This window comes from Helianthus annuus, chromosome 10 (genome assembly GCF_002127325.2).
Source record: "Helianthus annuus cultivar XRQ/B chromosome 10, HanXRQr2.0-SUNRISE, whole genome shotgun sequence".
Taxonomy (NCBI): domain Eukaryota; kingdom Viridiplantae; phylum Streptophyta; class Magnoliopsida; order Asterales; family Asteraceae; genus Helianthus; species Helianthus annuus.
Window position 1 is genome coordinate 55,088,216 of NC_035442.2, and position 24,415 is coordinate 55,112,630.

Below are 24,415 nucleotides of genomic sequence, written 5' to 3' on the forward strand. Positions count from 1 at the left end.
TAGTAAACCAAACTTCCAAGTTTGGCACTCCAAGTCCCTCAAGTTTAACTTACTATCATATATGCCACAAGTTTCATCATTTATCTTATCTAATAGGCATTTAACTAGGTTTATTAACCTAGTTATTGTATCTCGTTTTATTAAACATGGCAACATGCTAACGAATTTAATAATTCGAATTTTGGGGTGTTACAGTAGATGAATCAGATGAAATTAAATCTGTGATACCTTTTGACTTGATTGAAGACGAAGATGAAAGGCTTTCGAAAATTAATGCAGGAGGAGGGTTTGTCAATTTTACCCTCAAATTTAGTTACTTTAAATGCCTAAATTAATGAATTTCTTTATAAATTTTATTCATTTTAATATTAATGCAGAAATACAATTTTGCCCTTTTTACTACCTACCTAATTAAGTGTTGTACCATAAGCGTTATAACTTACTTCAAAGATACAAATGTATTTAAGAGCCTCATAATGAAGGTTGTAAAAAAGTTGATATAACTAAATTTTTAAGTGTATATATATATATATATATATATATATATATATATATATATATATATATATAGATTATTAAGTAAATTAAATGCAATTAATAGGATTTTTCTAGGTTGGTGCATTTAAAACAACCATAAATTTTGGTTTTAAAATAAAACATATAATTTTTTTTGAAAGGCCAACAAACTCAATCCCGAGTACTCTCGGGGCACCCACTGGATAAACGGAGTACTCCGAGAGTAACCCGAGTCCACCACCAATTCCGGGGAAAACCCGGTAACCCACCCGCCCGTAGGCACGACGGTAAAATTACCGGTAAAACCCGTTTGGCTAAAGGTTCCAACCCAGGTTTCCCTAGGTCTCCTATCATTGCCCACCAATGCCTCACTCTGCACCAAGTGGGAGTCGAACCTGCATCTCTCAAGAGAAATGCAAGCCCTCCACCACTTGATCTAGAGATCATTGGCAAATAGAACATATAACTAAACTTATATTTTTAAGTATATATAGATATAGATAGATATAGATTATTAAGTAAATTAAATGCAATTAATAGGATTTTTATAGGTTGGTGCATTTAAAACAACCATAAATTTTGGTTTTAAAATAGAACATATAACTAAACTTTAGAATATATATATATATATATATATATATATATATATATATATATATATATATATATATATATATATATATATAGATTACTAAAGGTCACTTAAATTATTTCATGTGTACCGACTGTTTGTTTATATGTTTTATTTGCTATTTCAAGTTTAAAGATTTTGAATTAATTAACTATATTATTATTTGATATAAGTTTTTATATCATAATTTGCTAATTGCTATTATTTTTATATTTATGAGTGCATGTTTAGAAGTATATTTTGATAAAAATAAACTAAAATTTGATCAAAATAATAATAAAGAAGGAACTATTTGGAGCATCAAAGACTAAGCGATCTCTATATTTTATATATATTTTTATATAATTTATGATATAATCCGGGTGTTAAATCCGGTTGAACTGGTCGGACCGGTCCGACCTTTGACCCCGTAAGACGACCGGATCGATCTCCGGTTCGGTTCTGAAAACATTGCTTGTATGTATAAATGTATATGGATTATAATGAGAGTAATAAAAAAAAAGGTGAAAGTCAATGGTTCTGCAAGAGGAAATCTTGTGACTTGTATATATAAATGTACTAGTATTAAGCCCCTGCGTTGCAGCGGTTGTCATAATATGTCAAATAGTACCAATTCTATACCGCTATCAGCGATCACCAACATCGGACAAGCTCGGAAAAAAACGGAAAAAAAAGCCGAACAAAAAGCAGATGTGAAATCTTTTAATCACGCACGCTCGTTGCAGAGAAGTTAAACCGAAACGTAAAACATAGAAAAAATAACTAAGTCAATCCAGGACCCGCGCGTTGCGACGAACTTGTCAAATGGAGAAATATTGATGTGTTGCGATAGGCCAAACGGGAAAAAAAGACACGAAATAGTGTTGAACCCTACACGTATGTTGCGGTGCGTTAACTCACAAAATTTAGAACGAAACGAAAACTTGGGAATGATGAAAAGTATGGTGGACCAAAATTGAAAAATAAAAAGAGTTGGAGTTAAATTGCAAAAGATGAAAAACTTTAGGTTAAAGGTAAAAAAACAAACGCTCTAAATTGCAAAAGAGTAAAAGTTTTGGGTTAGAAATGGAAAAAAAAATCCTATACATGAGGTAAAACATAATAAATTACAAAAAAATTAAAAATTTTATTTTTGTAAAACTTGAATAAACTATTATATTAATAGAGTAAACTCTAGTTAATAGTTAAATACTTACTTATTATTTGCATAATACACGATATGGTTTCAAATTATTTATTATTCTTTGATTAGTTTAATATTTATGAATTAATTAATTTTATATTAGTTTAAAGGATATTAATAATTTATTAGATATTAGATTTAGATATTTATAATATTATTAATTATTAATTGAATTACGTAGATGAAGGGGTAAGGTCCCAAAAACCCCATAAAAGGCGCTGGGAACCATACCAAAACCTTACGGATCAAACCTTATACCTTGTGCGGTCGCGCACTGGTCTTACAAACAGAGATCTAAAGAATAGTCAAACTGTCAACACTTGCGCGCCCAAAGGAACTCATAAACCTTTGCGCTTTCTCCCATAAATAAAGGATGAAAATCCTGAGATAAATACTCCCGCCTTTATATCCGGACTTGGATATTATTTACCCGGACTTGGGAATTATCCATCCACCTGTCTCCACACGATAAGGTGACACACCAGATTACAGCAGTAATCTTCTAGAAGGAATACAATCGTGCACCACCAAGACGGTTACAACCGAATGGACACGTGTCACCATCTCATGCGTCCCTGGAATCACAACGGAAGCATGCAAATAGAGAGAAATCTCCACTTGATCACTTTACACGTGGCAGATCCCCAGCCTTCGATCTAAGTCACAATCCGTGTGCTCTCACGTCAGATCAGAAAGCTTAACGGAAGGAAATGTAACCGCTTACGGGGTTAGCATCTTCCGTTAACTTTTCACTAACAGGTTTTCCCGCCCAAATGACTCCCGGCTATAAATAAGAGATAAAACCCAGGTATGAAACAAGTTACACACACTTACCAAATACATCATCTTCTTCTTCATTACCAATACTTATTCTCACACCGGAGTCGGGTCAAGGAGAGAACCCCCTTCTCTCCTTGACGAGGCTAACGATGCTCTTTTTTGTAGAGTTATCGGAGAAGAAGGTCTATCAGATCTGAATCAGTCGAGTGGAAACTAACCTTTTATGCGGATTCAAACCCCCTAGATATTTCGGTTCCGACCATTTATCTAGTGTTTCTTCAGTAGATATTCACAAACTAAACACACTCGATTTGATTTGATCTGTAATGAAAGGATGTGAGGATTTGGAAAATTGAAGAACTACCGAATATGAATAGAATAGAAAGATATAAGTGAACTGAAATTAAAATACGATATAATTAAGCAAGTTAAGATCATAATTATCTCAATTTTGAAGCGGGAATTCGAATTTTATTTTATAAGTTTTTTATCCATGACATCAACAAATATTCAAATTTGATTTTCTTTTCTTCAATTTCAATTGATAACTAATTTATTAATATTAAAATAAAGATAAGGATAAAGATAAAGATAAGTGATATTATATACTGGTTATTAATATTAAAAGAAATATACTAAACAAATATAAATAAAATTTATGAGGTTGAAGGAGAGAATATACTGTTTATTAATATTAAAAGAAATATATTAAACAAATATAAATAAAATTTATGAGGTTGAAGGAGAGAATGACATGTGACATTATTTGTAGTCTTTTATTAATATTTAGATATTAGATATTAGATATTGATTATAGTGAGAGTAGTGATTGTATATATAAATGTATATGGATTATAATGAGAGTAGTAAAAAAGGTGAGAGTCGATGGTTCTACAAGAGGAAATCTTGAGTAATTAGTCATGACTCATAAGGGAAGTGGTCCTGTACTATATGCCATGGGAATTTGGCCCCTCTAGTTGTAGGAGATAGGTTAACTAAATCCTTATGTGCTGGACCCAAACTCATTGGGCCTGAATTAGCTGGGCCTTGTTAGAGATATCCTATAGTACAGGTGCACAAGTTGCGTTTTAGTAATAGCCAGTTTTGGGTATGAAATCGAGTCCGGGTATGATCGAGTATTGAAAAATCTGGTATTAAAAGAAAACGGATACGATTTGGGTACATGTGTGGAGGAGAAAAACCATACCCTATGTACCCGGGTATTGGGTACGGGTATAACCAGGTATGGGTCCGAGTATTATTACCTGGTTTTAAAATTTTAGTTTTATATCATTTTACAAAAAAGGTAAATTTGTTTAAAAATAATTCTGGTTTGTATTTATAAAACAGTTAAAATAGACTATAGGAACATAAATTCACTTGAGTACAAATTATTTACTTTATAATATATATTTTTTTAAACTTAAAATAAAAATTGTAAAGTAAACATAAAAATATACTTGAACATTTTAGATATTCTATCAGGTATCAAAAAAGACCGATATCAGATATAAGGTATTAAGTGACCTGATGTAGATCTAACTGAAAACATTCAACACATGTTGCATTCTCGTTAACTACAATGTAGAGCCCATGAGAATGCTAGAGCGTACAACCCTCCTAAATTCGGTCAAATAATTATGTATATCAATTGGAACTTCATAATATTATGTTATAAACAATCTTTGGTAGTAGCAATCTCACTGACCATGGCATTATAGCCTAGTGGTATCTTGGTGGTGGGATAAAGCTTATGACCATTAGGTCATGGGTTCGATTCCCACGAAGGGGGTTTTTCCCAGATTTATTGGGTTTCCTCCTGAATTGGTGTATAGGCATTATTGTCTAGTGGAGATGGATATGATCGGGTTGTTCTGCTGGTGGCACGATGATATTCCATTGGTCCGTCAGTGATCCAAATTTGCCGTTCAAAAAAAAAGTAGCAATCTCACTGATTGTCAACTAAACCAGACTCACTACTATCTCCTATATATTTACTGCGCTTTTTCATCATTTGGCAGGGAAAGGAGGACAGTTCCTCCGTATAGTTTTAGTTTATGATCCCTGCGGATTTAAGTGTCTTGGGCGATCTTAAAAAAAGGCTTTTTAGCCTAACGAGTTATATAAAATATTTTTTAAATTACGATTAACTTTATAGCATTTAACATAGCAAAAATATAGTATTAGAGGACTATTTTTTTTAAATGAAAATTAACCTCAAAGCACTAGTCTAAGACTTTTTCATTACTTCATCTAGTTTTTTTCCTTTTTACGTTTTTAGCATCGGATGTTATTTAGGAGACATAATTTCTAAAAATCAAATCCAAATTAAAAATAAAAATCATTACTCAACTCTAAATTATGATTACAATTAATAATTACTTAATTCTAAGTCTAACAATTAACAATTACACAATTCTAATTCTAAATCTAAATCTAACAATCAACAATACACTAAATTTAGGGCTTAACATGCAACAACACACCCAATGTGATGCTCAACATTCAATAAAACACCTAGTTTAGGGCAAAATTAACAATTATAAATTAGGGCAAAATTGTGCGAATCAAGAAAGTGGAACTAAAAAACATACCTTGATTGGGATGTGGTTGTCGTAGGCGTCAATTCCGGTGGTCTGTCATGGTCGCTGGTGTGGCTATGGTGGTGGCGTGAAGTAACGATGATGGATCTGTCGCTAGAATCGGACAACCAGCAACAACGTCGCTTTCTTTTTTTGTTTTTATTTTTTTTTATTTTTACTTATTATTAATTACTAGAATTACTATCCGCCGTAATGCGGCGAAGATTCTTTAGTTATAACTAAATCGATTTATGACTCGCACTTTATGTTGAACCTGTCAAACGGGAAAAAATAGACGATGTAAAAACGTTCACCCACACACGCACGTTGCATCGTTTAAACTCGCAAAATTTAGAACGAAACGTAAAAACGTTAAACCAAAGACGCACGTTACGATGTGTTAAGTCACAAAATTTAGAACGAAGCGTAAAGCGAAAAATTTGTAGAAAATGAAAACTATAAAGGACCAAAGTTGAAAGTAAAAAAAGTTGTAAGTATAGATTGCAAAAGATAAAAAGTTTTGGGTTAAAAGTAAAAAAAAAAACAAACAGTTTTGGGTTAAAAGTAATTTATAAAATACTTTTGGGTGAAAAGTAAAAAAATCAAAATTTTTTTTTTTTTGAAAAACCCCCAAAGCCAAGGTTACAACAACCATATACGTAACATTTTTTTTTTTTAAAAACCTTCAAAGCCAATAGTACAACTACCATATGATTAAAGTAGTTGCTTATTTATAAAGTTTTAATTAGATTAGATAGATGTTGGATAATGGATATGGTTCAAAATAAGATTATTGGCCCAGTAAATTATAAGATCAAATTTTTATAGAAAGAATCTAATAAATTTCTTAGTTTCACGTTTTAAAAAATATATATATACATAAAAAAATGTAGGACCATGGAAAATCGGGCCTTTGTTAGGGATGCGGCTTCCCATCCCAAGGTTGGCTCTGTTTATGACGTACCGAAAGTTGTTCTTAATGTGAACTTGATCACCACAATCCATTAACATTAACAAAATAAAACTTATTAGGCAACCAAATAAGGAAACATTTCATTATGAATTTCAAAGTTCAAACTATGCAATTGTAAATATCATGATATCACATTTCATAAGAGTCTTAGGATCAATTGAATTGGAGTGTTTGGTATAAGTTCGGTTATTGTAAATAAAGGTTATCGGGGCCCCTTTTTTACCACGTTATGGGTACCACTTGCACCCAACTTTTTCTTTTTCTTTTTTTTTTAATGGCAAAAAAATTGGATCATCGTGCTACCATCAATCTCTATAAACATAATACATATATACCAATTCAAAAGAAAACCCAATAAACAAGAGAAAAAACTCCTTATAAGAATCAAACTCGGAATCTATGGTCTCAAAAGCCTTATCCTATCTCTAAGATATCACATTGCCACTAGGTAGGGGTGTGCAAAAAACCGAATTAACTGAACCATAACCGAATTAACTGAAAAAACCGAACCGAAAAAATCGAACCAAATAAAAAACCGGTGGGTCGGTTAATGGTTTTTTGAAAACCGAAAGTAGCCGGTCGGTTATGGTTATCATTTTTTCCATATCTACCATAACCGAATCGAACCGACATGTAATAAATCTTTGTAGGATTTAAGACTTTTCACCATATTTTTAATATTTTATGTTTTTGAGTGAAGATTTTTAATACTTATTGGTTTTTCATATCATTTTGTGGTTTTGTTTGAATGTTTATTTGAATTTATGGAATGTATCATATCACTTTATTTGAATATTCGATAATAATTGATAATAACATTATAGATTATATGTATTTTTTTTAATATTATGTAATATACTAATATATACAAATATGCAATAACAATTTATTTCATGTTAAAAAATTAAGCTATTTTAGCTAAGCTAAATACACGATTAACCGCCCATAACCGACCCGCTATAACCATCAAAACCGAATAACCATAACCACCATAACCGATCGGTTATGGTTATGGTTATCCAATAACCGATATCACAGTTATGGCTATGGTTTTTTGTCAAAACCGACCCAAATTGACCCATACACACCCCTACTACTAGGCTATAATGCACCCAACTTTATAACTTGGAAGATAAGTTACTTTAATTGTCGAAAACATAAATCCTATCAAAGTCTTCTATAATTTATTTTACGAAACCATTTTTAAGAAGATAAGTTAGTTTAATTGTTGAAAACATAAAACCTTTCAAAGTCTTCTATACTTTATTTTACTAATTTGTTACATTTATAGATAGAGAATCAATCAAAAATCATGGTGATTCACACGGTTCAAGTACGTCTTGTGACATATTGAAGGGTAATTTGTTTTCAACCTACTGTTAGGTTCTGTCAAGTTGATCAGATTGTGTGGCGTTTGTAATTCGTTAATAATAAACTACACTTGTGAGGTACGACTAAAATTTGCATATATCTTAATAAATTGAGGTACGACTGGTCTATAGTTAGAATTTTTGTTTAAATAACTAGAAAAAATGTTTTATCAAACTCTTTTATAATTCTTAAATGTCATACCCTTATATAATTAATTCTAATTTCTCACGATCATTAATATATAAACCATTATATATATATATATATATATATATATATATATATATATATATATATATATATATATATATATATATATATTAAACCCATTAAGTCTAACCACCTTTTAAATTCATCTCCACCGTTGGATCGGGCTGAAACTAAATCCTCACCGTTTAAACTCCATTTCTTAACTGCTACTGTGGCAGTTGTTAGCGGGTTTTCTTTTTTTTTTTTGCTGTAGTTATCTCCGCCTTTTCCTGCCCATCTTCCCACCAATCACGTTTCCTACAAACTTAGGTCGTGGGTTCAATTCAGTTGCGTACTGGTCTTATAAGATGTAGAGGCGTACATCCAAAGCCTACAATTGAAGCAGAGTTGAGGAAGCATTCCAACAGAGAGCTGGATCAAATTAGGGATTTTCTCACACATTTAAAACCCTAATCAGCATATCATGCTAATGGAAATAGTACACCCAACTCACGATACCTGCCTTCATTGATCTTCAATTACCTCTGTCTATTTCTGAAGCGTTTAGGAAACATCGAACAGCCCTCGCGTTCTTCAATTCACGGTACCTGTTTACATCGAACAATCACCGTCGGCGGCTTCGTCATCGGAAGCGTTTAGAATCCAATGAAACTTATATTCAGGTATCAAATATTTTATTTTATGTGATTTTGGATGTTTCTAATCATGTTTTCCTGATTTTGTAATCGAACATTATTTTTAGCCTAATTTCCTTAATCGGTTTTGTTAATATATAATGTAAATGTTGTGTAACATTCATTTGATAACATGAAGATGTTATGGTACTTTTTTATGTTTTCTTGGTGTTCTTTTTTGTTAAATTGACTCAGAGTAGTCATATGAATGGATAAAAAATGATTGGATTAAATTTCCAGTCATCTCTTTGAATTGTTATTTGAGTTTTTTTCTTTAAGTTAACTGAATGAAACATTATTTGATTTTAGGTACATGGAGGAATGAAAATTCCTAGATTGAGAAATTTTCTAATTATATTCCAAGAGATTTGATATAATAAGTGTCATTTCAATTTCAGGACATGGATTCAGGTTTATCATCTTATTTTTGAGACAAGTCATCCGATTTAATGCAGATAGCGTCTTCTTCTTGAAGTGCATTTCGTCGAACAACTTCAGGTATATGTTAGAAGTGACACTCAAATTGCTCAAAAACATCTATTGAACCTTCAAAACTGATAGATTTGTAAGTGATGGCTTTCTAAGATGTTGGAGCACGTTTGTTGCAGATATGGAATCTGAGGTCTCAAGTGAAGTTTACCATTCTCTGCACTTGCGTAAGAGCTCTAAGCCACCTATTAGTTGAAAAGGCAAATTTGTTGTTGTAGATCTTGCAGGCTCTGAGCGTGCTCACAAGTCAGGTGGGTAGTTAATTAGTTATAATCTGCAATAAGATTTTGTGATTTGTTGGCCTTAGATGTTTTATATTTTTAACTTCTTACATGGGGATCTGTACTACTTTTCAGGAAGTGAGGGACTCACATTAGAGGAAGCTAAATCTTGAAAAAATCTTCCATTAAGTGCAGAAATGCTCTTGGAAGTAATAGTCCTCATGTACCATAGATGATAGTCTTTCAGCAAGAAACTTGGAGGTTTCGTGCATACATAAAAATATAAGCATCTATTCTTAATATGCTTACTAAAATATAATTTCATATGGTTTAATGCATAACATGAGTTCTAAAAATTGTCTTATTATAAATGTAGATAAATGTAGTTATTTGACGACTTGCTTCTACAACACAGGAGTTGGCTCATTTCCACTCCGGGAATGGTACTATTTCAACCCATCTAAAGTATTTTTTAGCTACATGTCCGTATTAATATTTTTTATTTATTTTCATGGGTATTGATTTCTTGATACGCAGAAGATGACATGTATTTGGCTTACTCTTGACTTTCGTCCATATTAGCTTGCTGACTCGTCATGTATGAAAGAGTTAAATCTTGACAATGGGAGTAAATCTCGAAGCGTTTTGTCAATGGATGGCTTAGCTTGTACATAAGTGGCGACTAACCAAACCTGTTTGATTTGTTTTGTACATGTATGGTGGGTGCATGAGTTCAGCAAGGCTTGCTGATTGAAAGTGACACATGAGTAATCATAATGCAGAACACCCACCTACTATTTTTTGTTTAGGTGTAAAGATGGAAGCCACGATATAACGCGTAGAGAGCATGCGTGTTCATGAAACATTCCACACATATTCGCTTTTGTTTGGCGTACATTGTTACTTGGTGTCTTACTTGAGCCGACTATCTGTGTTTTTTATGTTTTAGTAATCAACAATTCACTTAAAGACTTCGTGCAATCTAAGTTATTGAAATTGTATCTATCCTTTCTTTTTTATTTTAGGCATTTTATTAAAGTTATTAAAGATTTATGTCAAGGCGAAAATACGTTTAGGTTGAAACAAGTAGTTCTAGGTTGAATGAACAACTCAAAATTCTCGCATAGAGTTATGCAATGTAATATAAAGTGGGCTACTTTCCACCTATTAATCTGCTTCAATGACCTATTTTATTTTAAGCTATTTTTTATTTCACCCGTTAGAGATGAACATGACGCAAGTAAACGTTTTAATAAACAAATTGTTTGAAATTGGCATTTCTAGGTTGAATGAACATTTGGCGCTACTTATTTGGTCAATAATTTACTGTTTTCAGGCTTCAGTCCTAGATCTTGGCCGAAACTCAAAGATTTTGTTGGAGATAGTTGGTTTGTTTGGGGATTCTCGATGTTCTTGCTTAGATTATTCCTATGAGTATTGATTCATGTTTCATAAATACTTGCTCGTGTATATAATACGCACCAAAATGTTGTATATCTTTCCGGTCGTCATGTTAAGGAATCATGGTTAAGTCTATTGATATTGAAGCTGCTTATCTCCCATCAATGCGCTTATATTCTTGGTTAAAGGTTTGTTATTAACAAAGGAGTGTTTGCTGCTTTTAAAATCATTATCTATGTTCAATAGGCAAAATATCATTTGTAGGTGTTATGTAAAAGGTATAATATCATTTGCAGGTGAAGTGACTTAAGTGCTTCCTTAAAAAGTTGATGACTGTTTCGTTTGTCAAAAGCATACATCTCTGTTTCTGTAAATAGCAACTAGAAGGTAGGGGTTTCACTTCTACAGCAATAAATGCTTTTGTTAGAGGAATTGAGATTACCAGAAGGTTGTAGTTTATTTTTAAAATAAACATTTCATTATGTGTTTTGGCAGTGGACTAATAAGAATAGTATGGGTCTGCAGTGATGGTAGTATGATACGTTTGGAGCGCCTTGAATATCATGTACGAGAAGAACTTAATAAAACAGCTTCTTGTGCGATGGTTGTGCTACATCCACTAAAGGTATCTATATTATTATTATTATTCATTTTGTTTATTATCATGTTTCTATTGTTAATCTTTAGTCTTTATGATTATACGTAGTTATTACCAATCTTGAACCAAGTTCAATAATAGATCTTGATGCAAAGAAATGGCCAGATGCCCCTGTTGATGATGCATCTTCATACTACAAGGTAGACTTCTCACTCTCTCTCTCTATGTATTGGTATTATGATGGTGTATTGCAAAAATGGGCAGGTTGGGTAACAGGTCAGGTACGTTGGGGCCGTACTAAATGGCACCAACGGGTCAGCTTCATAAAACGGGTCAAGCAGGTAAGCTTTTTTAGATAGGTAGAACAGTCATTTTCTTTTTAACGGGTCGAATGAGTTCATTTTACCAAAGGGTGAAACAAGATAGATTTCTTACTTAGGTAACACGGTTAAAATGAGTGACTGGATCGGCGTTGCTTGGCTCCCCCCCCCAACCCCCTGCCGCACGCCGGGCTTCATAGCCACGCCAGCAGGCAACACCGCAACCCACGCTGACCCGATGTGGCTGAACCGGCGTTGCTTGGCTTTCCCGCCCTAACCCACGCCCCACGGTCTAAGTAGTGGTCATTTAGTTTTTTGTTAGTTTTTGGCAAAAGTCAGTTTTAGTTCTATCCGCCGACATTTTAAGGCTAATGGTGAATATTATATTCTATTTTGTTTATTCAACTATAAAGTGGCTGTCTGAATGAATATAACAAAACCGTCTACACACTTGTGACGTTCGTTTTCCTTTTATAAAAAGAATGGTGTTTTTCTTTGTCCTGTTGTATAATTTTGTCTACACTTAATATAGGTTAGCTTTTTTATGTCACATTACTTCATATAATTGTGTAATCTGACTCTGTTTTATATCTTTATATTCATTCATTCATTCATGTTATATTACATTAACATACGTAACCCTTCCAATCGACCCCACTCCCAACGTCGTCTCTCTCAATAGCGTCTTCACTCTCTCTGGCCTCACTCTCTCTGTCTCTGAAGATGTAGTCACCGGCAACCGGGAGACAAACATGTAGTGTGTCACTTTGAAGAGGGAAGAGTAGAGGTCAAGCACTGATATTTGATTGTTTAAATTACAAAACTACCCCTGAGAAGCCTTTTATGTTTTGTTATTACTAGGGCAATACTAAATAAATATTACTTGGACAGATATATATGAAAGTCTGAGATTTGGTTGTCGAGTTAAGAAATCAAAAGTATTGTAAATATTTCAAATGTAACTTCGTTAAGTGCGTCATTCAGTCATTTATATATGATTTATTTTATTTATGGAATTTGATATGTGAAAATTCTGGGCAATAAGATTTGTGTTAATTAGGCAAATATTTATTCCTTAATCAATTACAAAACGAATATCGATATCGATGTCGTTCGATGGGTATCAGTTTGGTTTATCACAGTACCATATCGCGTTGCGGTGGCAACAACGTTTTACGAGTACTTAATAAGTATATTTTTTTTACCATGCAACGCGATGCGTCGGCAACAACGTGTTTACGACTATGTTACACGCGTTACGATGATGACGTTAACATCTAATGGTCGTGCATAACATGACTTTTGACACATGTTACATCGGTATCATTAATATGGTAGAATAATTATTAGTTTTCTGTTTTATTATTATTATTATTTTTTTGCAAATAATTACACTTAGTGGTTCACATCAATCAATGATAGAACAAGTATGAAAGACCGGGGATTGGAGCTATTTTTAAGTTTTTGACTTCTTAAAAGTTAATTGTAGTGTTTGGATAATGTGTTTTGAGAATGAGTTTTAGTGGTTTGAAAAGAAGAAAAAGAAAAGTTAGATGGTTGTAATTTTTTCAAATAGGAGATGGAAAAAAGGAAAAGGAGCAGCAAACCGAAACACCATCAATATACATTATCTTTGTTTGTTACCTTAGCGTAACCCGTCCAACGGACGGGTATTAAACTAGTTATTTTTTATTTGTTTTATGTACTATGTAGAGTTTTCAGCTTTTTTGTTATCACTACCACTAATAGAAACAATAACATGCTAACATTAATTTAATTTAATTTCTATAGCCATACACAAAACCATAATTACTGATATATAATACATCATACCGAATGATCAATCTTACTAAATTTGACGAGTGTGTATTTAACATATAAAGAGTTTAGAGTATGCATCTATTGATATGTTTGGCCATAATTAGCTTCGTTATTAACTAGTATTATAGAACAAGTGGTTATTGAGAATTGAATCATCTGAAGGTTTACAATTATACAACTTGTAATGGAAAATAGAAAAGAAACGAAAGTCTAAATCGAGAAAATAATATTGGAACATTAAATAAAAAGGTATCCGTACCTTCCGAATGTAAACGAAATTCAACTGAACATATTCCATAAGTTTGGTTGATTTCATATTACTTTTTGTTTAATTTTCGGTTGTTTAATTAGAATCAAGTAGCAATTGCATAAAGTAAACCCACCAAAGATAAACTTAAAAACAAAACATAGATTTTGACTTCAAGGCATTTCATATTAAAAACTCAACTCCCAGAAGATAATGATTATTATTCTTAGAACTAAAATTACAAATTTATAAACATTAATGATGGAGTAGACTTATTAATAAATGAATTCTTGTTAGGGTTATTGACTTATTGTTGGAAAATAATAAGTTTTAAAATGGTCAATATGATTCATATGTTTGTTTTCTATACTATACATATGTGGTCACAGTGTTGTAACTTAACATAATATGATATATATACATTTACCAACCTATAGTAGCATAACCAATAAAGTTTTTTCTATAATGTATCTTGTTTTTTCTGATAAATGGTGTTTTTAACTTTTTCATTAAATCTAAATTTTAATCAAAAAAATTAATAATATACAATATATTTCATAAAGTAATAAACTATCTAGATACGTATAGGTGTTGGCTGTTAAAAAACACGACTGCCATTTATGTATAAACGAGTTATCGTCTACACGCGCGTTGCGACGGGACGTTGTTTATGAATGTGTTTGACATCACTATATCAGACGACGTGAAAAATCTTATATTTGTCTAACGCCTACAAAATCATTTTACTTGGAAAGATTCTTTTCATTTTCAGAAGAAAACGTAATGTTATTAATGTACTAACCAAGTATTTTTATAAGTGAAGAAAAAATTATAGAAAATAATGTAAAATATAAAGTTTGTCATATATAGCATCTAAAAAGATTAGCATATGTATCATCAATTTTGCCTCCTACACTATATGTATAAGCCAAAATTGTAGGCAATATATTTGACCTTTATCCACACCGTAAAATCCGCTATGCTACCGTTAGTCTATTTGCAACCTTGAAGTTTGCTGGAAACCGGTTGGCTGCCACGAAGGTTGCCATATATACTGTGCGGACGTTAGCATTGTAGCTGTGCATTATTGTTGTTGCCCTAAGTTCTTTAACGTTGTAACCTTGTTACCCAACCGTTGGTGGGATGATTTTGATCAGTACACACCTTTCTTGCTTGAACTTGAACGGAGTAAACATATACTCTTGGGAAGAAGAAAATGAATATCTTTAAAGTCACAAAATAACAGGCTTTACACCGAATTTATTCAAAACATGTGTCAATTAATGTGGTGTAACTGGGAGTCTTGTATATTTGGTGTAGTAATGTTTAGGGACCAGTTGTTACTTGCTGGAACCATTTGGTGAATGAAATGGCCCGTTTTTTTGTTAAAAAAAAAACATTCAATTTTGCCTGGTTGAATTTGAAGCCACATTTGATTTCCTGTTTTGAGATCTAAGGATAAAACATGTTAGATACTTTAGTGTAATCGGGATTGACTTGGTGATCAAAGCGAATAATAATATATATCAAGCAAGTTAGGAGGTGCAGGAGTGCACGCTTGTTTGAGTTATTATAATTCGAAGTGTACGGGCGGAGCCCGTACTCTACGGGGGTTCCAATGGGCGGCAGCCCCTGGCGGGGTCCAACGGGCAGAGCCCCTGGCTGGGGTCGAGCTAATTGCTTTAATAAAAATGCATCAGAAAATTTTATTTTCTGAAAATTGCCACATTTTCGAAATGTTTTAAAATGGCAGTTAATAGGCAGTTTTGTCCTAAAAATAGAGTTAACTGCCATTAGGCAGTTACACCCCAAAAACCCAAATTCGTAGACAGTTTTTTTTGGTTGCATTCTTCCTGGTTCGAAAATTCATAGACACACGAACATACCCTGGTTCAATTTCTCACAAAATCAGAGTTGTATCCGATTGAATTTTTTGGGTGAACCACCGAAATAATTTGATCTAAGAGTGATTACACGCCTCTCTGATCATCCGGGAAACTGAAATTCCCCAACAAAACATAAATCATCATCTTGATTCTTGAATCCCACAAAAAGTAAAAAGTACGTAATCTACTTGTTCAAAATATAGACACATCTCATACCCGATTTTGATATCATCTACTTATTTTGATTCTCGCTCAAATAGTATCCAAGTCTGCGACTACGTTATAAATGCCGGAGTTTGTTTGACTGTTTATGTTCCTAGGTCGATGAAAACCCACTTCTTCATTTGATGTCCATAGTCCACACCATTGTTAGACTAATTCTTTGAACACAACACATTAATCAAACCATGAATCCATCTTGAATAGTTGAATCTGGGTAACATAATAGTGGTAAATGAGCCCATCGATTTTCAAAAATCCCTCAAAATATAACAAATAATGTACCCTGGTGATATTGTGATTTCGTTTTTATTGTCCATGAATCCACTGACTTCATCATCGAATTGGATCAAAATCAAAACATTTACTCACCTTGGATAAATTTGCATTTAACCTCGAGCAAAAGCAAAATAAAATCATTTACCATGCAAGTTTATCCTACTCGACCTTTATCCTTAGATTTGCAACTTCATCCTATATACTTACATAGCCAAATTAACAAACAAAATTAAACTTACAAATCGAACGTCTTAGGCATCAAAACAAAATTAGAAAAACCAAATTTGGTGTTTGAGTTTGAAGTTTGTTACCACCAAATTCGCCATTAACTCTCGGCAAACCATCAGGATCATTGCTCTGTTTTCTCTGCGGGTAAATGATAATAATAGCATGAGTGAGTGTGTCGGTGGCGTAACGATGTTGAGGGTTATAAAGGGTGTGAAACCGTGGCAGATGACGCCATGGTGACGACGGTTGGAGAGGACGCTACGGAGTACAAAGTGGCGTAACGATGTTGAGGGTTATAAAGGGTGTGAAACCGTGGCAGATGACGCCATGGTGACGACGGTTGGAGAGGACGCTACGGAGTACAAAGTTACGACGGTGTTAATAACCGCTTCCACCGTCTACACGCCAAAGTCAATGATATTCCAAATTCCATTTCTTACTCCTTCAATCTCCATTAACCTTCCGGCCACCATTTACGATCATATCAAAGATATTTCTTGGATTGTGTGTGTTTTAAAAGTATTTTGAGTCGATAAACAATCAAATTATTCAATGATTTTGTTTGAGGGATGATGAGGATGACTCTGTAATGCCGTATGCGTGTTCTATATCTGAGATTGCACGTGGAAACATGTGAACGGTTATCAAATATACGGTATGCAATATTAAGTTGCTTTTTCAACATAGATAAATGAACCGAAACGACATCCTTTTTAAACCGACGCGAGTTCAACTATATTTGTTTTTAACCGACGCGAGTTGGTTTTTGTATAAGTATATAATGTGCTAGACTCCACATCCATTAGAGGTTTACAAAACGCTTATGTTTAACCTCCTACTTTGCCTATGTATATCACCACAAATTCATTCAACCACATGTTATGTGTGGAGTTTTGTAATACACTTCTTTTTAGCCTCGTGTTGTGCATGGAGGTCTACATCACGCTTACATTCAGCCTGCACTTGCGAATGTAGCAACCCTCTGGTATTTGTTGATCCCAGTTGTTCGATAATATAAACGAGTTTGTTTTTATAGTCATGTGTGTATTTGTATGATACTTTAGGTGTCTTAGTCTAAATCTCATGTCTATATATCGACCCATATATTATGTATCTATTCAACGAAACAAATCTTTTGAGATACACACATGGTATCAGCCTATCCCTTTACTGGTTGAGTTTCCCTGAAAACCTTTCCCTCACCCAACCAATTATCTTCCTTGACCCTACTTTCTCATTCTCTTCACCCTACTCATTCTCTCTTCACTAATTCTCCCATCTGTCGTCTACCTTCTCACATCCGATCCCCTTTCATGGCTTCCTCATTATCATCATCCAATCCCCTCCTGTTCGGCTTAGCTTCGATGATTGTCACCAAGCTTTCCTCCTCCAATTGCATCTACCGAAGGACACAAATGCTCCCCATTCTTACTTATCAACAATTGTTTCCACATGTGGATGGCTCTCTATCTCCACCCTCCCCACTTATTACAAGCAATGGTAAACAAGTTCAAAACCCTGATTATGCTACTTGGGCCAAAGATGAACAACATGCAATTATTCTTTTTAACGCATCATTAACTAAAGAAAACCTCCCTGTTACTGTTGGCCTGACCCCTGCTCGTGAAATTTGGACTGCCCTTGAAGTAGCCTTTTGCAACACCTCTATGGAACGTGTTCAAAATTTAGGAGACAATCTTCGTGCCCTAAAAAAAGGGAGACAAGCCTTTTGTTGAATTTGGTCGTGACTTCAAGGCCATTTTCGACCAACTAAGTGTCATTGGTCATCCTGTTAATGCTATGGACCAACTCCACTGGTTTCTATGTGGGTTAGGCACTGCCTTTGAAAGCTTCTCCACATCTACCCGATCGGTACGTCCCATCCCTACTTTTGTGGATCTTTTAGGCAGTTCTGAAAGTCATGAATTATTTATCAAAAAATTGCATGGTACCAATGTTGCATCTACTGTCTCATCACAACCCAGGATCACACCCCACGACCCATAAATCACGGCCCCTCATATCATCCAAATAGGTCCTCTCCAGCCCATTATAGGCCCAATCGGCCCAACTATCCTAACTACAGGAGATCACAACGCAACATCGGTCACCACAATCAACCCCCAACATGCCAGTTATGTAGAAAAACTGTTCACTTTGCTTCTTAGTGTTTCCAAGTTGCATCTTTTACCACGTCAGTCTCTCGGACCCTGGAACAATTGGCCCAAGCTTTTCACGGTCACTGTAACATAAAATCAATTGTTCCTGATTGGACATCTGACATGAGGGCTTACACTCTTATGCTACCTGTAGGTCCTGGTTGTGGATCGCTCGATTATGTCACGGTGATATCCAAACTCGTGTTTGTCGTACGGAATCCATCAAACATAAGCAGAAACACAAGATTTCACAATTTTCTATGTTTTATAAACACTTCTGATTCACGATACAAATTTGACAGCGCTTCGCCCCTGTTCCATACCAACACGTGCTGAACACTCAGTCCGACCACCTATAGTGGTTTACACTCGTGCGGACTTGAAAAACACATTCGTACGAACGTACAATCTTGCTCATCCGTGCGGATGAGCTTCATCCCTGCGGATGAGCTTCATCCGTACGGATGAGCTAGGTTTTTCAATGTAACTTATATTTGACGCTAACTAGCCCTATTACATCAAGACGTAGGCGACAAACATATGCACTAACAGTCTCCCCCTTAGCTGTTGCCGCAGTTTTGATCTACACTCTTGATCTACATCTTCAAGTGAAATCTACAGACTCCCCCTTGAATGATCCCCCCACACGATCAATATCTAAATAATCTAGTTTGTTCGGATCACATTCAACATTGTCCAGTTATAATGGAAGATTTTGAAAGAAAATGTTTTTGGATTTTTGAATATAAAATGCTGAAATGTAAACAAACTAAAATGTAATATTTACAATTTGTATTTTTGTGAGAAGACGTGCTGAGGATCATATCAGTTTAATGAGACATATCAGCTGCACCGTTGTTCTAAGAAACACTTAGTTTAAACAATTCACATGGATCATTGACGTGTGTCGGTGTGAGTATATTTTAGTTATATTTTAAGATCTTTTTTAACTCGCCGATTTTCAAGTTTTAAATTTATAAAACACGATATTTTACTATCACTCTACACACGTTAGGGCAAGTGAACCCATCGCGGACGTAGTATAGTGATGGCAAGATACCGAGGTCGTCCAAGGACACAAGAGCTTTTAGTACCGGCTTATCGTCAACGTCTAATCGAACCAAATTTTTAGAAAAGATTTTTAAACTAATAAGAAGATAAAAACAGAAATTAAAATAAAAATAAAAATGATAGACAAGAAAGAATCACTTGGATCCGACTTATCTTTCATGTACTCTTTTGATGATTTCCGCACTTTGGGCATTTTAAGAGATTATCTTAGTTATAGTAGTAGACCCCTCTTTTGGAGGCGACGTTACCCTCAATCTAATGGTTTGAGTCAGCAAGGATACAATCCCACTAGGTCAGAATATTGAAAGATAATTAAGTAAGTTATTAATGCAAAATGTGGTGGGCCCCCTTACGGGCAGCTTGCACCCTCAACCCGTTGGTCTGACTCGACAGGGATACATTCCTTGTGGGGTTGGTCTAAAGTTTTAATAGTAGTTTGTGAATAAGGTGTGCAAGTGTTTTCTTACTCTCAGTCGGGCCAGTCATTCCCGATCAATCCATGGAGTAGTACTAAATTTGCACCAGGTTCTCGCAGATCTATACACTGAACGAGACATAGAATTACCAAACCACCCTTCTAACTCCCTTCCAAGTAGTTAACATGCTTTATATAGACCGTAAAGACATGAATATGTGAATAAACGACATATGAAGAATGGTTGAATAAATTTGCCTTCAATATAAAAAACTAATTATTAAAGTCATTAATACTAACCCAATTAAAAAGTATCCAAAGATTAGAAATCTTAAAAGAAATACAAAAAAAGATATGTCTTCACCAAGTGATGTAAGAATTTAGCCAAGCATGGTCTTTGTTTGACAAAGATTCTTACAATCAATCTTGGATCCCGAGACTACATACACACTCTAAAGATGGAAAAATGGACGATGGTGGTGGATGATGGTGTTGTAGTGGTGGCAAGTGAGAGAGAAGTGGTTTGCCAAGGGATGTGTCACACCCCAAAAACGTCGCAGCGGAATATAAAACATAGTGGTGACGGAAGTTGGTGCCCATTTATATCTTGTCGATCGATGCATTTAATTGTTGGACATTTTAGTATATTTTAAACATAAGTTATTTAAACATTACGTTTTAAGTCACGACACAACCACATACTTAAGTTGTCTTTGATCTTCGCGGATCTTATTACATAGTCCCAGAAAGTTTAAAGGTTGTCCAACATTTATAAACAAACATCATGCATCATACAAACACAAGATACGCCATGATTCCCGAAGCCTAACTTAAGTACCTGTAGAACACGTTAAAATCAAGTGTCAACACAAAGGAAGGTGAGTTCACTTATTCACATACAAACAAATCATCTCAAATGAAAACTTTCTGATTATGTGTTTATTTGAAAACATGCATATAAATTTTAGAAAGTCCATTTTTACTTCCTTAATAAAATCCGTGGGTCTTCCGTCGCGGTTTAACAACCCGACAATAACACTCTTACCCAGGTTTTGTATATTAAATTATTGCGTCAATTTTCAGACTCGTATGTTAGCTAGACAATACGAACTATATATTAACCATGCAGGGATAATCAAAGCTAGACAATAATTAGAATATCAATTCGTCGTTTGACTTGACACGGGGCGACCGGTCACGACGGGGTTGTCAACCCGATAGATCTACCAACAATTCCTCGCGTGCAATACTTACATGATTAAACGACATCATGGGCGCAGGGTCTGCTCGAGTCCAATATGATGTCTGCCTCACGTACAATATATATCCTACTAATATGACAATTTAATACACGAAGTTGTACGAACCCCCTGGATCCCCTTCCCTGGGACCAGGCCGGCATCCATCCCAACTTTACAGTTTGTTTCGCCTCGGAAACACCGTACCAATCCCGTTTCATCCCAAAACAAATATATTCAACAAAACCGTTTCATCCCCGAAACATATATTTTCACAAATACATAGATTTTCAACGAAAATATATAATTTATATAAAAAAGGTATGTTTTTTTCCGAAAACATTATTAAACCCTTTTATTGGCGTGTTCTACCTCCAGAATATATATAAAGCAGTAAAAAGAGGAGTTTAGTGACACTCACCATTGGGTGCGTATTTTAAATAGCGCAATCCCAGAGATTGATTTCTACACATCCTATTATATATATATATATATATATATATATATATAGGAACGATTTTAAATCAACATTCATAACACAAAAATCCTGAGTTTCTTCGTTTCTTAGAATTATCACATAACTTTGAGATTTTCTCGAAAAGTTATCATTTTTGATTATGTTGGCACGTTAATATATATATGAGTCCATATATATATTTATGATTTTGCGACTTGAACGATTTTATTGGTGACCATTATTGTGTAAGTCCGTTAACACTCCCGTTTATATGCAATATATCTACGATTTGCGCGTCGTAATATATATATACATAAACGTTCATATAATTTATCATCAACACACGCGAAATCTTATTAACTTATCTATTTTGTCATTCTAAAGCAAATATACATAAAACATCTCATATGTATCAAACTTCATGCTCGACAACCAAGTTACACATTTAACGCGATTTTCACCGTTTCTACCGTACATAACGCACAAATATACATGCATAATCTAAATTTCCAAAATCATGTTAAAAACTTAACATAATTTCACATTCTCATGTTTAAATCACATAACACATTTTAATACATATGGTTTACCCAAAATTTTACCCATACTTGTGTACACTGAAAAATGCGTATTTTAGCGATTCGGTGACGTTTTCAAGCGTCGGAAGTCACGTATGACCAACCAAACACCAAGTAAACTTAAAATTAGTTAAAATACTTATTTTTCTACTAAAAACATCAGTTTACTTACTGATCTAAATCAGTTTTATAAAAATAACTCGAAAAGCCGATTTTTGACCGTTTTAACGCATAGTTTTGCGTTAAACGTTACTATAATCATCCCAACTCGAAACGAATTGATATTTTAACACAATACATGTTATTTACTGATTAAAACAGGGGTTATAATCAGATTAGTGCAGTTTTGTATAAGTCACATAAATCATGCGATTTCACGTATTTTACAACCTTTAATGCACCAAGTACAACATGCAAAGCTAGCAAACATTATGACAAAGTTATATGTCACTAAACACTTTAAAATAACTTCATATTAGTGTTTATAATCTGTGCATAACTGATTTTTATTAAATCATACTCAAATCACCTTTTTATAAACATATCTCATCATTTAAGATCTAGTTAGTGCATCTAATGTGACACTTGTGCACCGTAAACACCACACGATGTAGGACAATATCTTTTATCAAAGAAACAATGTGTTTTGTCTCAAAATTTGTTTATTTATGTTTTACAATTTCACATTTTGATTCTAGTTCGATTTCAAGCTTTAAATCGCTTTCTGGAAAGTTAAACGCGAACTGATACGTAAACGTAACCAGTTTAATGCGATAAACATTCCGTAATAGTGAAATAGGCTTCACATAACTTAAATAACTTTTATATAACATAGAAATAAGTTTTGAAGGCTTTGGTGTGTCAAAAACAAATTTATTCGATCACAGGGACTATTTTCGACAAACAGCGAAACTATGCCGATTTGTATAGTAATAAACATTCCAGAACTTGATCATAAGCTAAAAATACCCTAAATATTCTTTACATAGCTTAGAAATAGGCTTTGAGGGGTTCGGTATGCGAAAATAAGCTTTTTGGTCAACAGGGGCTAAAAGTGTAAAAACTGCGAAAGTATGCATTTTCGTGCATATTTAGCATTCTGACCATATCCGGACATCGAAATATTTTTGTAATCACTAGAATATTGTGCTTTAGTGCTAGGAACACAAAAACTTCATTCGTTTCGCAATTTGGTGTGACAACCCTCACAATTACAGGTACCGTACAATTAATTAATTTTAATTATGTGCTTAAAGACTGTGCTTGATTACAACTGACAGTTTAAACTACTTTATGATTTTTGTATCATACATACATATGCATCACACTTCATACTGTCACTCCATTTATTGCACACAAACTTTAGTGATAAATTTGATGCACAAAGCACAGCTAGCACACTGAGCGGATAATTCAGAAACATGCTGACAATGCCTGCACATGGACAGACTATGTTTTTAAGGCCAGTATGAGCTTGGGACAGGGTACTACACTAGTATGGAGTGTAGGGAAGTGAGGACCATAATACTGCGTCAGTAGGTGATAGTTAAAGTGCCGGGAAGTGCCAAAAACACACTTTAGTGCAGAATTCTGCATTATTTAATAAAATTTAGCATTACAACATGCTAGTAGGGTGCTAAAATATGGCAGAATGGTCCTGTATACTTTCCTAAGTGCCGGAAATTAAAAGTGTTACAAAAATATATATAAAAGACACTTTTTGGAATAATTAAACACTTTAGCGGAACGGTATCTAACCGGATAACCGGACGTTACCCGGGACACCAATTTTTTGTCAAATACATTGTTTAATTATTTTTGAGCTAGTCATGGTCCCCGTACACCATAAACCCACTAAATTCTCCACT

General features: G+C 34.0%; 1 long non-coding RNA gene across 5 annotated transcripts; it reads left to right on the forward strand.

Moving 5' to 3' along the window:
• The first annotated feature begins 8,469 nt into the window (after window positions 1-8,469).
• On the forward strand, window positions 8,470-12,965 carry LOC110884670. Of its 5 annotated transcripts, XR_004870397.1 has the most exons (10): window positions 8,470-8,908; window positions 9,319-9,418; window positions 9,529-9,660; window positions 9,766-9,891; window positions 10,007-10,073; window positions 10,168-11,219; window positions 11,328-11,479; window positions 11,557-11,656; window positions 11,738-11,829; window positions 11,894-12,965. It is a non-coding gene; the product is annotated as an uncharacterized LOC110884670 (long non-coding RNA). The 5 variants fall into 5 exon arrangements; XR_004870394.1 differs by having other exon boundaries at window positions 11,738-12,965; XR_004870395.1 differs by having other exon boundaries at window positions 11,328-11,418; window positions 11,527-11,656; window positions 11,738-12,965.
• Window positions 12,966-24,415: the final 11,450 nt, after the last annotated feature.